This window comes from Microcaecilia unicolor, chromosome 2 (assembly GCF_901765095.1).
Source record: "Microcaecilia unicolor chromosome 2, aMicUni1.1, whole genome shotgun sequence".
In the NCBI taxonomy this organism is placed as follows: domain Eukaryota; kingdom Metazoa; phylum Chordata; class Amphibia; order Gymnophiona; family Siphonopidae; genus Microcaecilia; species Microcaecilia unicolor.
In genome coordinates, this window is record NC_044032.1 from 615,752,521 (window position 1) to 615,764,533 (window position 12,013).

At 47.4% G+C, this 12,013-nt stretch overlaps 1 protein-coding gene across 1 annotated transcript in view; it reads left to right on the forward strand.

Annotated features, from left to right (window-relative positions):
• LRBA (LPS responsive beige-like anchor protein) overlaps window positions 1–12,013 on the forward strand; it is a 1,257,537-nt gene that overhangs the window by 30,430 nt on the left and 1,215,094 nt on the right.

The following is a 12,013-nucleotide window of genomic DNA, read 5'->3' on the forward strand; positions in this document are numbered from 1 at the left end:
TATCATAACTCCTCTTTCCCTCTTCTCTCCAAGTGTATACATGTTGAAATTTATAAGCCTGTCCTTGTATGTTTTATGTTCAAGACTTCTTACCAATTTTGTAGCCACCCTCTGGACCAACTCCATTCAGTTCATATCTTTCTGTAGGAGCGGTCTCCAGAATTGCACACAGTACTCTAAATGGGGCCTCACCAGAGACACGTACAAGGACACCATTTGTTCCTGCTGGTCATCCCTCTTCTTATGCACCCAATCATCCTTCTGGCTTAAACTGTCACTTTTTCTACCTGTTTGGCCACTTTAAGATTATTAGACACAGTCACCCCCCAAGTCCCTTTATTCCTTTGTATACAGAAGCACTTCACCCCCTATGTTGTACAATTTCCTCAGATTCTTGCAACCCAAGTGCATGACCCTGCATTTTTTAACATTAAATCTTAGTTGCCAAATATTGGACAATTCCTCAAGCTTCGTTATGTTCTTCCTCATGTCATCCATATCCTCTGGGTTGGGGTGTCCACCATGTTGCAGAGTTTGGTATAATCCGCAAAGAGACTAACCTTACCAGACAGCTGTTCTGCAATATCACTCACAAAGATGTTAAAAAGAGCTGGCCCTAGGACCGATCCCTGTGGTACTCCACTGATAACATCCCCATCTTCAGAGCAAGCTCCATTTACCACTACCCTCTGTCTCCTTTTGTTCAACCAATTTTTAACCCCATCAATTACTCCAGGTCCCATACCGAGGGAACTCAGTTTATTTATGAGTCACCTGTGCGGAACTGTGTCAGAGGCCTTGCTGAAATCCAAATACACCACATCTAGAGCTCCTCCCACGTCCAACTGTTTGGTCACCCAGTTGAAAAAAATCGATCGTATTTGTCTGACATGATCTGCCTCTAGTGAAGCCATGCTGCCTCAGGTCCCGCATTCCATTCAGTTTGAGAAACCTCACAATTCTCCGCTTTAGAAGCATTTCAATTATTTTAGTTCCGAGGTCAGACTGACGGGTCTGTAATTCCCAAAGGGCCCACATCCACCCTTCTCCAGTCCTCCGGGACCACACCAGACTCTAAGGAAACATTGAAGAGGTCAGTCAGCACCCTCAGATGTATCCCATGCACATCGCTTAGTCTACTTTTAATTTAGCTAGCTCCTCATGAACACTGTCCTTCGAGAACGGGTCTTGGTCTGTCATACATCCATCTCCTTTTGCATTGTTTTTGCGGTCCTACCCCCCCGGCCTTTCATTCGTGAACACAGAACAGAAACAATTGTTAAGCAGTTCAGCTTTATCCTTATCAGCTTCCACGTTTTCCTTCCCTTCTTTGAGCCTCAGTGCTATTTTGGCATTTCCTCCTGTTGCATACCTGAAAAACATCTTATCCCCCAATTTTACCATATTATTTATCTTTTCTTCCACTTGCCTCTTTGCTTTCCTGACAGCTTTAATAGCTTCTCTTAGCTTATCCAGGTATTCTTGCCTGTCTTCTTTCTGAGTCATCTTATATTGTATGAAGGCTAACCTCCTTTCCCTTATCTTTTCAGCTACTACATTCGAGAACCAGAGCGGCCTTCTTTTCCTCTTTCCTTTATGTAATTTATTAACATAAATGTTAGTTGCCTTTAAAATAGCTCCTTTCAGTCTTCACTGCTGTTCTACTTCCTTCAGCTGTTCCCATCCTGCTAACTCTTCACTGAGAAATCCCCCCATCTCAGCATATAAGTACATAAGTAACACCACTCTGGGAAAAGACCAAGGGTCCATTGAGCCCAGCATCCTGTCCACAACAGCGGCCAATCCAGGCCAAGGGCACCTGGCAAGCTTCCTAAATGTACAAACATTCTATACATGTTGTTCCTGGAATTGTGGATTTTTTCCAAGGCCATTTAGTGGTTTATGGACTTGTTCTTTAGGAAACAGTCTAACCCCTTTTTAAACTCTGCCAAGCTAACCACCTTCACCACGTTCTCTGGCAACGAATTTGAGTTTAATTATGCGTTGGGTGAAGAAAATGTTTTTCCGATTTGTTTTAAATTTACTACCCTGTAGTTTCATAGCATGCTCCCTAGTCCTAGTATTTTTGGAAAGCGTGAACAGACGCTTCACATCCACCTGTTCCACTCCACTCATTATTTTATATACCTGTATCTTGTCTCCCCTCAGCCGTCTCTTCTCCAAGCTGAAAAGGCCTAGGTTCCTTAGCCTTTCTTCATAGGGAAGTCGTCCCATTCCCGCTATCATTTTAGTCGCCCTTCGCTGCACCTTTTCCAATTCTGCTATGTAAGTTAGTTCTTTTGAAATCCAGGACCTTCAATCTCGAATAAGCTGTATCCTCTGTCTTAATATTGAATTACACCATTCAGTGATCACTAGATGCCAAATGGTCTCCCACCATGACATCAGAAACATTCTCTTCGTTTGTAAGCACCAGGTCCAGAATAGCTCCATCCCGCATCTGTTCCATTACCCACCGCTGAAACAATTCTTCCTGCAGCGAATCCAAGATCCCTTTGCTTCTGGACAACCCTGCAGTGGGAATGCCCCAATCAACATGTGGCATATTAAAATCACCTATCAGTACTACTTCCTCTTTCCTAGCAATCTTGTGGATGTCTTCAGTTAAGTCTCTATTTCTTCTGACTGTGAAGGTGACCTCTATATTACTCCTATGTTAAATACATTTTCCTTTCCCTCTTTCCTAGCAATCTTGTGGATGTCTTCAGTTAAGTCTCTATTTCTTCTGACTGTGAAGGTGACCTCTATATTACTCCTATGTTAAATACATTTTCCTTTCCCTCTTTCCAGTGTGACCCACAGTGCTTCTTCTGTACCCCTTGTGTCCTGCAGTTTTGTCACTTTAATATTAGCATATAATGCCATGCCACCCTTTTTTCCTACCCTCTCCTTCCTGAATAGATTATAGTCAAGTAATAACTATATTCCAGTCATGGTTCTCTGTGAGCCACGTCTCCGGAACAGCCACTAAATCCAAATCTGCTTCATTCATTGTAGCCTTTAAATCCAGAAGTTTGTTTCCCATACTCCGGGCGTTGGTATACAAGGCTGTCTGAATGTTACTCTCCCCTCCCTTCTATAGGGGCATTTAATGTCCTATCTTCCTGATGGTTATGGCTTTGGGGTCTTTATTACTCATCCCCAGTAAGTTTAGTTTAAAGCCCTCCTTAGTACATTATCTCCCCCTATGTTCCCGCCCGTAACCTCCGCTCACAGGACAAATCCCTCTTCTCAGTTCCCAACTCCAGGCTCCGCTCATTCTGCCTTGCCTCACCCCTATGCTTGGAACAATCTTCCTCAACCCATACGCCAAGCCCCTCCCTACCCATCTTCAAATCTCTACTTAAAACTCACCTCTTCAAGGCTGCTTTCGGCACCTAACCTTTCGTGAAATATAGTATGCCCTATCAGACGGACACTTGTCTTTTGACTGTACACTTGTCTTTAAATTGTTTAGATTGTACACCTGTCTTTTAGATTGTAAGCTCTTTGAGCAGGGACTGTCCTTCCATGTTAAATTGTACAGCGCTGCGTAACCCTAGTAGCGCTTTAGAAATGTGTAGTAGTAGTAGCTAGTCTGCTGCTGAAGACACTCCATCCCTTCCTTGATAGATGGACACCATCACCGCTCAGTAGCTTGTGGAAGATCATCCCATGGTCTAGGAAACCAAAGCACTCACGCCGGCACCATCCACGCAGCCACACATTTAGCTCCAGGATGTGAACCTCTTTCATCGGCCTTTACCTTCAACAGGGAGGATAGATGAGAACACCACCTTCACACCTAGGTGATTCACCCTCCGACCTAAAGCCATGAAGTCTCGTTTGATATGTTGAGTAGGATACTTAGCAGTATCATTTGTGCCCACATGGATGAGCAGCGTAGGAGTGTGGTCAGTAGGGTTGATGAGTCTAGGCGATCTTTTCAGTGACATCATGAATCTTGGTACCAGGCAGATAGTACACCTCCCTGGACAGCAAGTCTGGTCGGCAGATTGGCGCCTCAGTTTTAATGCTTGCTTATTAGGTGTATAATTAGTATTATACTAACATTGTATTATATCTCTGGTTTTTGAATTTGTGTTCAATATATATATTTTTGGTATTGTTTGATGGTAGTCCTATTAGGTTTCAGTTTGCTGTTTGTTTTCCTCATATATTGCGTTTATGTTAATACGTAGTCATTTTACCATTCTTATGCTGTTAAAATTGGAAGTTTTAAACTGTACCTGCTGTACACCACTTGGGTGAATCTCTTCATAAAGGCGAGTAATAAATCCCAACAAATATCAATACAGAATTGGTCACGTAACAAAGGTGCTGTCTTCACCCTCAGCATATGTTTTATTGATTCTCATTGGCTGGTCTGAATTTGAGTGAGTTGTTTGGCTTTCCAATCAATGAAATGTCATCGTTGAATTATATAGAAAGGGGCAGCATCCTGCTGCTCTTTTTGTAGAAGCTGAACTCACTAGGATGCCTTTGGGTTAAGTGGAAGCAGGTATTCTTACTAGTTTTTCTAGCATTTTAGGACATATGATGTAGTACTGTATATGAATGTGATTTTGGTCTTAATAGTTTAATAATTTCGTATACATCCTGAGGCAGCAGATATGCAAAATGCTGGGCATTGTCAGTGGGACAGTTTGAGTCATTGTGCAGATGTTTTCTCCTTTTTTTTTTTTTTTTTGTTCATATAAACACTTCTGCATTGACCAGAGCACCTTATACATTAAATGAGGGAAGGCTTTTTACTCCTGTGAGGTTCACCTGCAAATTCCTACCACTGATAGACTCAGAACCACACCTCCATTCTAGTGTTTTTTTTTTATTTTTTACTTTCTCTCCATATTAAGTAGGTCCTTGTGCTTTGCGGTCGTGTCCTACATTTGATTTAAGCATTATACCTGTTTAGTTGTTTCGGGAGTGTGTTGGGTAATAGATTGTAGCTACTCTCTCTATGGTGGGATCACCAAACGATTACCACAAATCTCATGCATTCTGTTTTACAGTATTAAGTCCATTCTGATTTGAACTTTGGATATTTGGTCATATGGCTTTGAGACCTCAGGACTTTTGCTTATTGCATTCTTGCACATATCTGCATTTTTTTTTTGTTACATTTGTACCCCACGCTTTCCCACTCATGGCAGGCTCAATGCGGCTTACATGGGGCAATGGAGGGTTAAGTGACTTGCCCAGAGTCACAAGGAGCTGCCTGTGCCTGAAGTGGGAATCGAACTCAGTTCCTCAGTTCCCCAGGACCAAAGTCCACCACCCTAACCACTAGGCCGCTCCTCCATGGACTCAATGTTTTTCCTTATTTGACTGGTAGGACTCAACAGGTAGGTTTGGGCACTGAGACATCTGATGTGGGATATATAAGGATGTTAAGATTTGGCTTTGTCATCCTCTTTAATCTTTGTGTTCTATTTATGGTTTAGATCAGGCTTGTCCAACCTTTTATTGTTGGCGGCCACATTTTGTATTTGGTAACATTTGGAGGGCCAAAAACCACTGTCACATTTTGCTACATGTTTCGTTAAATAGTGTCAAGATACGATGGTGCATCTTCCGCTGCCCAGCCTTCATCTGGTTCCTCTTGCACATGTAACACCCACCCCTCCCTAGTTTCTTTTCCGTCACCTTGCTTTAGCTCTAGAATAAGCAGTGGGATTCTTGTTTCCCCACCATGACCTGTCTCTGCAAACATGAGCCATGTGGTTCTGGTCAGGTTGATCTTGCAGAACTTGAAACCGCAAGATGAACGTGAACTTCGGTACTGTGTGGCTTGTGGTTACAGAGAGCCAAGCTGCAGCTGGGAAACAAAAATCCCGCTGTAAGCACCAAAAGAATTGCCACGCTTTCGAGGGCCAGAAAAAAGCACTTGGGTGGGCTAGATTGTACAAGCCTGCTTTAGATCTAAGGATTTCATACTGAATATGCATGGATATGTTTGCACAAGTCAGTTCCTTGGTTGAAACTTCAGCATCAATGGCAAGCTTTTTATATTGCCTGTTGCTGATTGGCTCAGTGCAGATGCTTATGTCAAAAGAAAAGTAAGCTTTTGGTGGTGTCCAGGATCCAAGTAGTTAAGAATATAGACTTAAGTGGTCAGGCTATTCCAGTTTGTACCAAGATGCATTATTTGAACATCCTTTTTGATTGACCAGACTGTCAAGAAGGTATTCTATACGCTTTATGAGCTATGTAGACTTAAATTACCCTGTGGGTTTAGGTCCTCCACTAAGCTTGAAAGGTAGTCATTTCTGTATTGTTCTGCAACATATGGGCTTTTAGGTCCTCTATTATTATTTTTCTTTGCCCTTCTTCCAGTAAAACTTTACAGATACAGATAATGCAGAATGTAACAATGAGACTTGTTTCTGGTTGTGGACTTTGTGACCACACACTGGTCACCATTTGAATAATGTGTTAAGTTGGACATGCCTGATTTTTCAGAATTTTTAAGGCCGGCATTACCTTTATATTTAACCACATCTGTCAGAGCTCTGTGCTGTCAGGATTAAAGTTTACTCTTATTGCCTGCAGATAATGATACTTAGAATGCTTGCCTTTGGATACAAATGCAATAAATAAATACATAAATGTTACCTGTTGCAGCTAGACTGACATGGTTAGTTTCCTTGTCATCAAGCAGATGAAGCCATTACGTATGGGTTATGTCCATCAACCAGCAGGGGAGATAGAGAGCACTCAAACTTTCACAGTGCCCTCTTGGCCAGCTAGCTCCACTGCCTCTCCAGTATTCTCTATCTCCCTTAGCAGGGTGGCTGCAGCTTGTTCGAGCTCCAGAAAAATCTGCCGGGAGGTGGTTCCTGGCTTGCCAGTTGTTAACTGGGGTGTTGGAGGCTATAGCAGCTTCACTTTAAAGGCACATAGGTTAGCCCTTTCCCTGCCTTACCCATACCTCTGTGGATGTGGACATATTGCCTTGCTTTCCCTGTCCTTACCCACCAACAGTGGATGCAGGCATATAGGTTCGCCCTTTCCCTGCCTTTCCCAATCATCTGAGCCTCCGGAGTCTTCAATACCTCTGCTTTCCTCACAGCTTAAAAAAAAAAAAAAGGCGCGTCGCGTTTTTTAAACGCAGAGACGCTGGAACAGAGGTTTTTTTGACCTGATTTTCAGCAGGATCGTAGTTGTACACTAGATCCTTTGAGGTAAGAGTGTTTTCCAACTCCTCTGGGGTGGGCCCGCGATCGGGGCGATTTTGGCGCGAACTGCCATTTTGGATTTTACCGCAGTTTTTCGGCGATGGCTGCGGACAATGTAAAGCGCTGTTCCACTTGTGGCAAGCGCAAATCAGCAGCAGGGCTCTGTAAATTGTGCTGTATTGGCGTAGGAGCCGGCCCGAGCATGGCGAGCGATGTTTCTTCCCGCTCTGAGCTGGCAGCGGGTGCCATTTTGCTTACACCGCATGGCGCAGCCTCCGTGGACACGGAGAGACCTGAGCCGGGTGGGGCACCTCGAGATGAGGTTATTGCAGGAGTGGCTAGCACCGGACAGGATTTGGGTGCCCAGGGTGAGATTTTCTCCCCGGATTTTGTGCTTTTGCTGCATAAAGCATACATGATAAAAAGAGTCCTTCCTCAAGGGTCGCCTGAGGCTCCTCTGATTGCCCCCCCGATGGATTCTGGCCTGGGACTGCCCAGTGAGGCTTTTTTCCCGGACGCTTGGCCTAAAAATAAGCGCAGAAGGGTTAATTCCCCTTCAGATTGTGGTGCACCTTCCCCCCCCCCCCCCCCCCCCCGTGGTCGGGGTGTGAGGATTCGGAGAATTCTGACAGACGTTCTTAGTCTGAGGAACCAGAGTCAGGTGCGGATTTACCACAGGATCTGGATGATCCCTCCGCGGTGAGGATTTTCCACCGTGATGAGCTGCCAGCGCTTATTTCAGATACCCTGCAGGCCCTCTCGATTGAAGATCCTGACAGTGGCTTGGCCTCCTCGGGTAATCCCAGGATGGCTAGTACCAAGAAAGCTGCTCGGGCCTTCCCTTTGCATGACTCCATCCTAGAGCTTGTTTCGGCTCAGTGGGCTGACCCCGAGGGACCTTTGAGAGTTTCCAGGGCTATGGGGCAGTTATACCCTCTTCGTGAGGGACATATGGCTCGTTTTCAAATGCCTACAGTGGATGCCCTAGTCACTGCGGTGACAAAGAGAACTACCCTCCCTGTTGAAGGAGGTGTTGCCCTGAAGAACTTTCAAGACCGTAGGCTGGAAACAGCGTTGAAAAGGTCCTTTGAATTGCAGGTCTCACTGTTCGGGCGTCTGCATGCAGCTGTTATGCTGTGAGAGCCTGCCTAGCTTGGCTGCAACAGGCAGTGGCTCAGCCCGGAGATGGAGCGGAGCCCTTCTTGGATGTGGCTCCGCGGATGGAGGTGGCCTTGTCCTTTCTGGCTGATGCCCTTTATAACCTTGTCAGAGCTTCGGCTAAACAAATGGCAGTAGCAGTGGCGGCTCGCCGTCGTCTGTGGCTACGACACTGGGCAGCGGACATGGCCTCTAAGCAAAGGTTGGTGAAGTTGCCTTTTCAAGGACTTCTTCTATTTTGTGAGGAGTTAGAGAAAATTGTGAAAGGCCTGGGTGATCCAAAACCCCAGCGCTTGCCCGAAGATAGGCAGAGGCCTTCCTCTAAGGGCCAGGCGGTCCACTCCTCGTACAGACCTCGCTTCCGTGAAGCTAGAAGGTACCGCCCGGGGCGTTCTGCTGGTTTCAATTCACATGCCCGTGGTCAGCAGAGGAACTCCTTTCGCTCGGACAAGCGTTCCGCAGCCGGTGGCTCAAGACCAGGAGTTCAGGGGCGACCCTCTCAATGATGGTGCGCCGGCCCTCTCCTCGATGCCTGTCATCGGAGGACGGCTTTCCCTCTTTGTCGAGGAGTGGGCCAAGATTTTCTCAGATCAGTGGGTTCTGGACCTGATCAGAGATGGATACAGAATAGAATTCAATGCCCCAGTAAGAGACGTGTTTATGGAGTCCCGATGCGGTTCTGCCGTCAAACGGGCGGCGGTGGAGACTTTACAAGGTCTGATTCAGTTAGGGGCAGTGACCCCGGTGCCTCCCGCCGAGCAAGGCTGCGGCCGATACTCCATCTACTTTGTGGTGCCGCGAAAAGGTGGGTCCTTTCGCCCTATTCTGGACTTAAAAGAAGTGAACAAGTCCCTGAGAGTGCGGCATTTCCACATGGAATCCCAGCGCTCCGTCATTGCGGCGGTTCAGCCAGGAGAGTTTCTCACGTCTCTAGACCTGAAAGAAGCTTACTTGCCGATTTGGCCCCCGCACCAGAAGTTTCTGAGGTTTGCGGTGTTGGGAAAACATTTCCAGTTCAGGGCCTTGCCTTTTGGCCTTGCCACAGCTCCCCGAACCTTTTCGAAGGTAATGGTGGTAGTAGCTACTTTTCTCAGGCGAGAAGGTATCAGGGTTCACCCGTACCTAGACGACTGGCTCATCAGAGCAGACTCTGCAACAGAGAGCTTACAAGCTACAGCCAGAGTGGTCTCAGTACAGCAGTCTCTAGGCTGGGTCGTCAATATGGCCAAAAGTCACCTGTCCCCTTCACAATCTCTAGAGTTTTTGGGGGCCAGGTTCGACACAGTCTCGGGCTATGTGTTCCTACCCGAGCTAAGGCGGTGCAAGCTTCAGAATCAGGTCCGTCTGCTCCTGAGGATGCCCCGCCCGTGAGCTTGGGACATTGTCCAGCTGCTGGGATCGATGACAGCCACGATGGAAGTGGTACCCTTGGCGAGAGCGCACCTGAGACCTCTACAGTATTCCCTACTCCGGAGATGGTCTCCTATTTCTCAGGATTACCAATGCAGACTTACTTGGCTCCCTGCGGCCCGTCTCAGCATGGAGTGGTGGCTCTCGGACAGCATGCTGCGGCGAGGAGTGCCGCTGATGCTCCCCGTTTGGTGCCTAGTGGTAACGGATGCCAGCCTGAAGGGCTAGGGCGCACACTGCAAGGGGAAGCATGCCCAGGGTCTATGGACACCCGAGGCCTAGTGGCCTAGAGTTGAAAGCGGTGTTTCAGGCGCTTCTGGCCTTTCAAGTGACCCTGGAAGGATTGGCTGTCAGAGTGATGTTGGACAACACGACAACGGTGGCCTATATAAATCGACAAGGCGGAACAAGGTGCAGAGCACTAGCCGCGCAGGCCGAACTGATTTGCCACTGGGCCGAGCTGCATCTTCAGTGTCTGTCGGCAGCTCATATTGCAGGTCAGAGCAATGTGCAGGCCGATTATCTGAGCAGGCATCAGATCGATCCAGCAGAATGGAATCTGGCAGACGAAGTATTCCTGCAGATCTGTGCCAAATGGGGCAAGCCCGTGATGGATCTAATGGCGACAAGTGCCAATACCAAAGTCCCGTGCTTCTTCAGCAGACGGAGAGATCCTCGCTCGGCGGGGTTGGATGCCTTGGCTCAACCCTGGCCTCCGGGTCTACTTTATGTGTTTCCCCCATGGCCCTTGATAGGGCGCCTGCTCTTGCGGATTCGGCTGCACCCAGGAGAAGTGGTCCTCATCGCCCTGGATTGGCCAAGGAGGCCATCCGACAGATGCTCCTGGAGGCTCCTCTGCTGTTACCTCTGGTACCGAACCTGTTGACTCAAGGACCGGTAGCCATGGAGGACGCCGGCCGCTTTGGTCTTACGGCATGGCTATTGAGAGGGCGCAATTGAGGGATAAAGGTTATTCCAATAAAGTTATTTCCACTCTCCTGCAAGCCCGCAAGTGCTCCACTTCCGTGGCTTATGCCAGGATTTGGTGCCTGTTTGAGTCTTGGTGTGCTTCCAGAGCCATTGTTCCAATGCGGGCTCCTGTCTCGCCGATTCTGGACTTTTTGCAGGAAGGTGTCCAAAAAGGCTTGGCCTATAATTCCCTGCGGGTGCAGGTGGCAGCGTTGGCCTCCCTTCGTGGTAAGGTGGAAGGCGTGTCTTTGGCTGCTCACCCAGATGTGGCACGGTTTCTTAGAGGGGTGCTTCGGCTCCGACCTCCAGTGCGAGCACCCTGTCCAGCTTGGAACCTGGGGCTAGTTTTGAAAACCCTGCAGGCATCTCCTTTTGAGCCGCTTCGGCGAGCATCGGAGAAAGACTTGACACTGAAGGCCGTTTTTCTGGTGGCCATTACCTCGGCGAGACGGGTGTCAGAGCTCCAGGCGCTGTCCTGTAGAGACCCATTTCTGCAATTTTCAGAGTCCGGAGTCACGGTTCGGACCGTGCCTTCCTTTATGCCTAAGGTGGTTTCAGCCTTTCACTTAAACCAGCCTATTTTCTTGCCCTCTTTTTCAGAGGAAGAGTTTCCAGAATCTTTTGGGCAGCTGCACCTTTTGGATGTGCGCAGGACTCTGCTGCAGTATCTGCGAGTTACCAACTCTTTCAGGACGTCTGATCATCTGTTTGTTTTGCTATCCGGTTCTCGCAGAGGGTCTTCAGCGTCTAAAGCCACTATTGCCCGCTGGCTCAAAGAAACTATCTTTTCAGCTTATCTGCTGGCCGGCAGGGTTCCGCCTGTAGCCTTTAAGGCACATTCTACTAGAGCGATTTCTTCCTCTTGGGCTGAAACTGGAGCACTCTCTCTTCAAGAGATATGCAGTGCAGCAACATGGGCTTCTAAGCTCTCCTTTGCCCGACATTATAGGCTGGATGTGGCTGCCAGGAGGGATGCGCGTTTTGGTGCACAAGTGCTAGCGCGTGGTGTGGCTTGTTCCCACCCTATCTAGGGATTGCTTTGTTACATCCCATATGTAATGGCTTCATCTGCTTGATGACAAGGAAGGGAAAATTAGGTTCTTACCTTGGTAATTTTCTTTCCTTTAGTCATAGCAGATGAAGCCATGAGCCCTCCCTGTATGATTGTCTGTATGCTGTGAATCTGTTTTTCAGGTTCTGTTCTAATTTCCTGAAGTTCCTTCCTTGGGAGAAAGTTGGAAAACAATCTTCAGGATTCATGTTCAGTTTAAATTTAG